The following is a 6,825-nucleotide window of genomic DNA, read 5'->3' on the forward strand; positions in this document are numbered from 1 at the left end:
TGAAATATTGAAAAAGTTCACAGACCCAGGGTGAGAAGTCTGACACAGAAGAAAGCCTCCGGTGTGCAGCAGGGCCCCTCTGTAAAGGATCTGGGAGGACACAGACTGGAACAGTGAAGAACAGGAAGGTGTCGATGGTCCTGGTCGGCGCTCTGCACCACTGAAGGAAAGATCTCCATTTGTGAGATAATGGATTCCCTGAAGAAGCGAATTCCTCAACCGTGACAAAAACATCCATTTTAAGCGTGGGTCCCTGCCCCAAACTGTTTATTCTGGGAAGGGCTGAGACTTGTGATCACAGTTGTGAGAATCGTGCAGTCCTTGGAGGTTTCTGAAATTTGCTCTGAAGAAAAACTCTTGGCGCACACAGGCCTTCTTTCTTGTTCACGGTTTCTTGAAGCACATACTCATTGACCACTTCATATCCCATTGCCCTGGAGAGCTGAGCCAGGAATCCATCAGTAAAAAACAGGCCCTGGTCCCATCTTGTCTAATGTAAAAGTTTTCCCCCAACTTGTTGCCAGCTTTAAACCGAAGCATCGAAATAATCATTCAGTCCATAGTCTCGAAACAAGACACAGTTACCTGGCTTTAATACCTTGTAAACATTTTGTAAGACCAGGTGCATCTTGTCAGGGTGAACAGCAGAAAGCACAAATATCAAGGTGACAGCAGAGGCTGCTGGGACATGTTCCAGGAGATCATCTTGGGTGAGATCACAATGGAATGCCTTCTACCACTCAGTGTCATGCAGAGGGTTTTGTTTAACATACTCCATGGCCCAGGGTGAGAAGTCACAGGCGTAAGCAATCTTCTAGAAGTGGGAATAAACAGTTTCCAACCCCACAGCCAACTTCAAGGATAGTCAACTTCTGATCATCAAACTCTCTACATGCCCTCAGTTCCTCAAACTCTCTGGTGGTCCAGTGTTTGTCTTTGAATAAATTGGTACTATTTCTCTTATAAAATTCTTCTGGGCTTCATATTCCAGTTTGGCCTGTTTAAAGGCAGATACAACAATACCATCTCTGTGTTGAGGTCTGGTCTTTTGTTCTTTCTCCTGAAGTGGATCCTCTTCGAGGGGGGCCATCACCACCTGTAACCCCATTAAAGAGTCTTCATCCTTGCAATTCCCAGACAAATCCATCTTCCTGCAGCCCTTCTGAGGATAGTTTTTTTTAGTTGTGTTTCCCCATATTAATTTTCAGGCAGTCAATTCCCATAATCACCCATCCAGACCAAAATTACAGAATGATTGCTGGAAATTTTTCAGAGTTACCTGCCCCCTCCTATATTCTCTCCAACAATTGCCTTTTTTTGGTCTTCTTTGCCTATTTTGATGGGTGTGAAGTACAAACTCAGTGTTGTTTTAAGTGGCAATCTTCTTATTAGATATTTGGAACATTTCTTATATCATTGTCGATAGCTTGTTTTTTCTTTTTTGGCAACTGCTTATTGAAGACTCTTGTTATATATTTAAATCCATTTCTTATATATCTTTTATATCCAATCTGCTGAAAAGTCTTTTTTCCTCAATCTATTTCTCCCATCTAGCTTAAGCTGCTTTAATTTTGTTTGTTCAAAAACTTTTCAATTTTATAAAATCAAAATTGTCCATTTTATCTCCTATAACACTCCCTATTCCTTATTTGGTTAAGAAATCTTTCCCTTTTCATAGTTGTGAAATATAATTATTTCCCTGTATGTCTACCTTGTTTGTGATGCAAACTTTGATATCTAGAGAACGTACTTATTGGGAACTTATTGTGCTATTTGCCATGAGATGTTGGTCTAAACTTAATTTCTTCCAGATTCTTTTCCAATTTTCCCAAGAATTTTTGTTGAACAGTAAGTTCTTAACCCAATAGTCACAGAATCACTATGTGACTCACTATGTTCATTTGTTTCCGGATCTTCTGTTCCTAATCTGTTCTAAGGATCAACTTTTATATTTTTAATCAGTTACAAAAAAGTTTTGAGCATTACAGCTTTATAGCATAGTTTGTGATATGGTACTACTAGGTCTTCTTTCTTCCCCTCCCCTTTGAGATTCTTGACCTTTTGTTCTTCCAGATGAATTGTGTAATGATTTTTTTCTACCTCTATAAAGCAGTCCTTTGGCAATCTGATTGCTATGGGATTGAATAAGCAAATTAATTCATGTAGCATTGTCATTTTTATTATATCGTTATGGTTCAATTCAAACAATTAATATTTCTTCAATTATTTACATGCTTATCTTTATAAAGTATTCTGTGGTTGAATTAGCATAACTCCTGTGTGTTCTAGTAGGTGGACTCCCAAATATTCTATACTGTATATTCTTTAATTGTTCTCTCTCTTTTTTTTTTTGGCCTTTTGAAGGGCAATTGGGGTTGAGTAACTTGCCCAAGGTTACATGGCTAGTTTTTTGTGTGGGTGTTGAGTGTCTGAGTCCAGAACCGAGCTAGGTCCTCCTGACTCTGGGGCCAGCGCTTTACTCACTGCGCCATCTAGCCGCCTTCTTTAATTGTCCTTAATAGATTTTCTCTATCACTTCCTGCTGGGTTTGTTATTATTTCAATTTTTTGTTGAATTCCTTGAGTTCTCTAAATATATTATCATATGATCTGCAAAAAGCCATAATTTTGTCCCTTCTTATTTATTTTCTCAATTTCTTTTTATTGTATTTTTTGCTATAGCTAACATTTCTTTTGTTGTTGTTCAGTTGTGTCTGACTATGACTCTGTTTGGGGTTTTCTTGGCAAAGATACTGGAGTGTTTTATCATGTCCTTCTCTAGCTCTTTTTTACAGATGAGGAAACTGAGGCAAACAAGATTAAGTGACTTGCCCAGGGTCACACATTCATATGTGTCTGAGAACATATCTGAACTCAGGTCTTCCTGACTCCAGATTGGATACTCTATCCAGAGCCACCTAGCTGCCCTAATATTTATCTATATCAAATAGTGGTGCTATTTTTAACTCCTGATCTCATCTTGGGATAAGTTTCTAATGTTTCTCTACTTCAGAAAATGCTAACTCAATTTTCAGTCAATAATAATTATCATATTCAAGAAAGAACCATTCATTCTTATATTTTTATTGCTTTTAACAAAAATGGGTATTTTCCCAAAGCCTTTTTAGAATTTGTTGATATCATTATGTAATTTATATTATTTTTTGTTATAAATATGATCTCTTATATTTGCAGCTTTCCTCATATTTAATAAACTCTATAGTCCTGGTATAACTCTAACTTGGTTATAATGTATAATCTTTTTAACATGTTAGTATGGCCTCATTGTTAATATTTTATTTAATATAGTTGTTATACATACATACATAATTAGGGATATAGGTCTACAATTTTTTCTTTATCTTTGCTTTAAGTATCAAGATCATATTTGTACCATAAGAGGGAATTTTTAGATACCATCTTTTATTATTTTTGTAAATAGGCTATATTTTAATTAAATAATATTTGAATGGCTGATAGAATTAACTTGTGTATTCATTTGGTCCTCTCATTTTTTTTCTTTCAGAGTTTGTTTATGGATTTTTCAGTTTCTTTATCTGAGATTTGGTTAACAAACCTATTTCTTGTTCTATTAATTTGGATATTTTACATTTTTTCAAGTTTTTATTTTATTTAAACTATAAGTTTTGTTGACATATAATTGAAGAAATAGTTTTTATAGTGTCCTTAATTTTCTCTTTTTTTAATTTTGGTAATTTGGTTTTCCTTTTCTTTCAAAAAACAGATTAGCTAATACTTTATCTATTTTATTAATTTTAACTAAAAGCTCCTAGCTTAATTTGTCATACTTGAATATTATGCTAAATTTTAACTAGGAATTAGTGAAAACAATATTTTTCTCCCATCCAGGTTGTACATGCCCTACTTCATTCATCTCAGGATGTGTCCTAGGTGGCTGTTTCAAGTTCAGGTTTTTGTGATGGAGAAAATATATTTTTGGCCTGGGAAAATGGGGTGAGCAAAAGTTCAAAGGCTAGAATATTATACAAGGCTCATTTTGGAGAATAGTTTAAAGATCAGCCTTGTTTTGGGGTAAGAATCTTGCAGGTAAGTGGTATGAAATAAATCTAAAAAAGGAGGTTTGGGCCAAGTATGAAAAGTCCTGAATGCCAGGTAAGCAGTTTAGTCTTTACGCTGAAGCGACTGGGAAATCATTGAAGCTTTCTGAGCAGGGAAATGGAAGGATCAAAGTGGAAAATTCATTTGTGGTATGCAAAGTGCAATGGAGATGGAAGAGACTGGAAGTATAATAGGAGGGAGAGGTAAGCTGTGGTTGTGTTAGATGAGTGGGGCTGATGAGAAGATGCAGACCAGGCCTGAAGCAGAGTGGTGGGAAATCATAAAGAAATGGATGTGAGAAATATTTCAGATAAAGAGCTGATAGGACATGTTGACTGTACACAGTTGCCAGACTAATCTTCTCCGAACGTTTCACTCCTCTGATGAAAAACCTTCATTCTTTCCATGCCAGTGCCCAAATTCCACACGAGAACATTAAAGATAATTTCCAGCCAACTTCTCTATATTTAGCTCTCAGTACTCCCCTGTACGGATCCCCAGCTCTAAGCCAGATTGCCTAGTCACTGTCCTCTACTCCCCAATTCACACTACTATGTTTTTACCTCTTTTTCCCTCCCTACCATTCTTCCTCTCCCCGGCCCCGACCCCTGCATCTATATGAATTTTACTCATCTTTAAAGCCCAAATCAAGTCCCACTCATTCTTTGAAGCAGCCCCCAGTAAACTATAATACTATCAGAGGCAGCATTCTATCCTTGGAATCAGGAAGACCTAGGTTCTTAATGTCTCTGATATAGTCTGTCTATGTGATCTTAGGCAAGCCACTCTTTAACTCTAAGACTAGAAAATAGGAGCTGGTACGTAGTGGTAAAGGGAATTCCCTCATCTGGCATTCCATATGCCAATGAAATCACAGTTTCTTAAAAAACCCAACACAACAACAAAATACTTCGTATGTTTGCTACTCCTTTGACATGTTCTCATTTTTTGATGTAGTACTAATAGCTCAGTTATATAGTACTTTAAATTTTATAAAGCACTTTTTTCACAGCAATCAGAGGGGGAAGTAGTGGAAATAATATTTTCATTTATTGTTGTTACTGTTGAACTATTTCAGTTGTTTCTGACTTTGTGACCCTTTGAGGTTTTCTTGGCAAAGATACTGAAGTGGTTTGCCATTTCCTTCTCCAACTCATTTTACCAATGAGGAAACTGAGGCTCAGTTAAGTGATTTTTCCATAGTTACATAGTTAGTGTCTGTCAGAGCTGGGTCTCATACCTATATCTCATTACCCCAAGTCTACTACATCACAACAGTGATGATAGAGGGCATCCAGAGAACAACTGAACATAGTGAGATGACTTGAAATGATGCCATCATGAGAATCAATTGCTAATTGATTTTAATTTTTATTTTTCAAGTAGACCATTTTTATTCCTCCTACTATACCCTTCCCTCTACTGTAGGATCAAATTTAAAACAACAAATAATTGAAAACTAAATCCCTCAACATATAGCTGTGTGGTTTGACAAAATAAATCCCTAAACTAGCTGCATCTAAACATTTATCTCTTTCTGTATTGTAAGTTCATAACCACTCTGTTAGAAAGTGATCCTTATTATTGATTGGTGATTTATCATTGTCTTGATCAGAGTTCTCAAGTTTTTCAAAGTCGCTTTTCTCCGTATAAATGGTTTACCTAGCATTGCTCACTTGTCTCTGCATCAGTTCATAAACATCTTCCCAATTTCTTCTGGAATTCTCCATTCCATCGTTTCTCATGCCACAATACTATTCCATTACATTCATGTATCACAATTTGTTTAGTCATTTCCCAATGGGAAGACGACTTCTTAGTTTCCAATTTTTGTGCAAAAAAAAAAAAGCTATACATATTTTTGTAGATAACAAATCCTTTCCCTCTTTCTTTGATTCCTCTAATAGATAGCCCCAGTAGTGGTGAAAGAATATGCACTATTTTTTAATTCTCTAAGGCATTTTTCTAGGCAATAATTCTATATTGCTCTGTGAAATGACTGGACCAATTCACATCTCCACCAGCTGTGCTCTAGAGTACTTGCTTTCCCCCAGAGCCTCCAACATTTGTCATTTCCCTCTTTCGTCGTTTTTGCCAACATGATAGGTTTGAGGCTGGACCTCAAAATGGCTTTAATTTTTATTTCTCTAATTATTAGTGATTTAGATCAGTGACATCAGTGATGTCAAACTCAAATAAGGCTCACTAAACTGTACATACAGATCCCTGTGGCCTGTACACTGACTTAAAAAAACATACATTTGTATATTTCTTGGTTTTTTTTTTAATTTAAATTTATTTATTTACTTTTAGTTTACAACATTCAGTTCCAAAATCCCTTGAGTTCCAAATTTTCTCCCCCTCCTTTTCCTCCTCCTTCCACCCCACCCTCCACCCCATAGCGGAGTGCAATCCAATATAGGTTCTACAAATACCTTCACATTGAACATTAGTCAAGTTGTAATGAAGGATTATAACCAATGAAAGGAACCATGGGAAAGAAGGGACAAAACAAAACAAAACACAACAAAGCACAACAACACATTAGAATAAGAAAAGAAATACATTTTAATCTGGTTCAGGCTGCACCCAGGAATACTGTGGGCTGCAGGACGCCTGTGGGCTGTGCGTTTAACACTTTTGATCTAGATCTTTTTAAAATTAGTGTGAATTTCTTCCTTTGAAAATTACCTTTTCATATTCTTTGTTTATTATCTATTGAGGAATGTATCTTAGTCTTATAAAT

General features: G+C 36.1%; 1 pseudogene; it reads right to left on the reverse strand.

The window, feature by feature from the left end:
• Window positions 1-295: 295 nt before the first annotated feature.
• LOC138171159 (tRNA N(3)-methylcytidine methyltransferase METTL6 pseudogene) lies at window positions 296-1,108 on the reverse strand (annotated as a pseudogene).
• Window positions 1,109-6,825: the final 5,717 nt, after the last annotated feature.

This window comes from Petaurus breviceps, unplaced genomic scaffold (genome assembly GCF_028583685.1).
Source record: "Petaurus breviceps papuanus isolate PSGF00001 unplaced genomic scaffold, PetGlider_PUasm1.0 419, whole genome shotgun sequence".
Taxonomy (NCBI): Eukaryota; Metazoa; Chordata; class Mammalia; order Diprotodontia; family Petauridae; genus Petaurus; species Petaurus breviceps.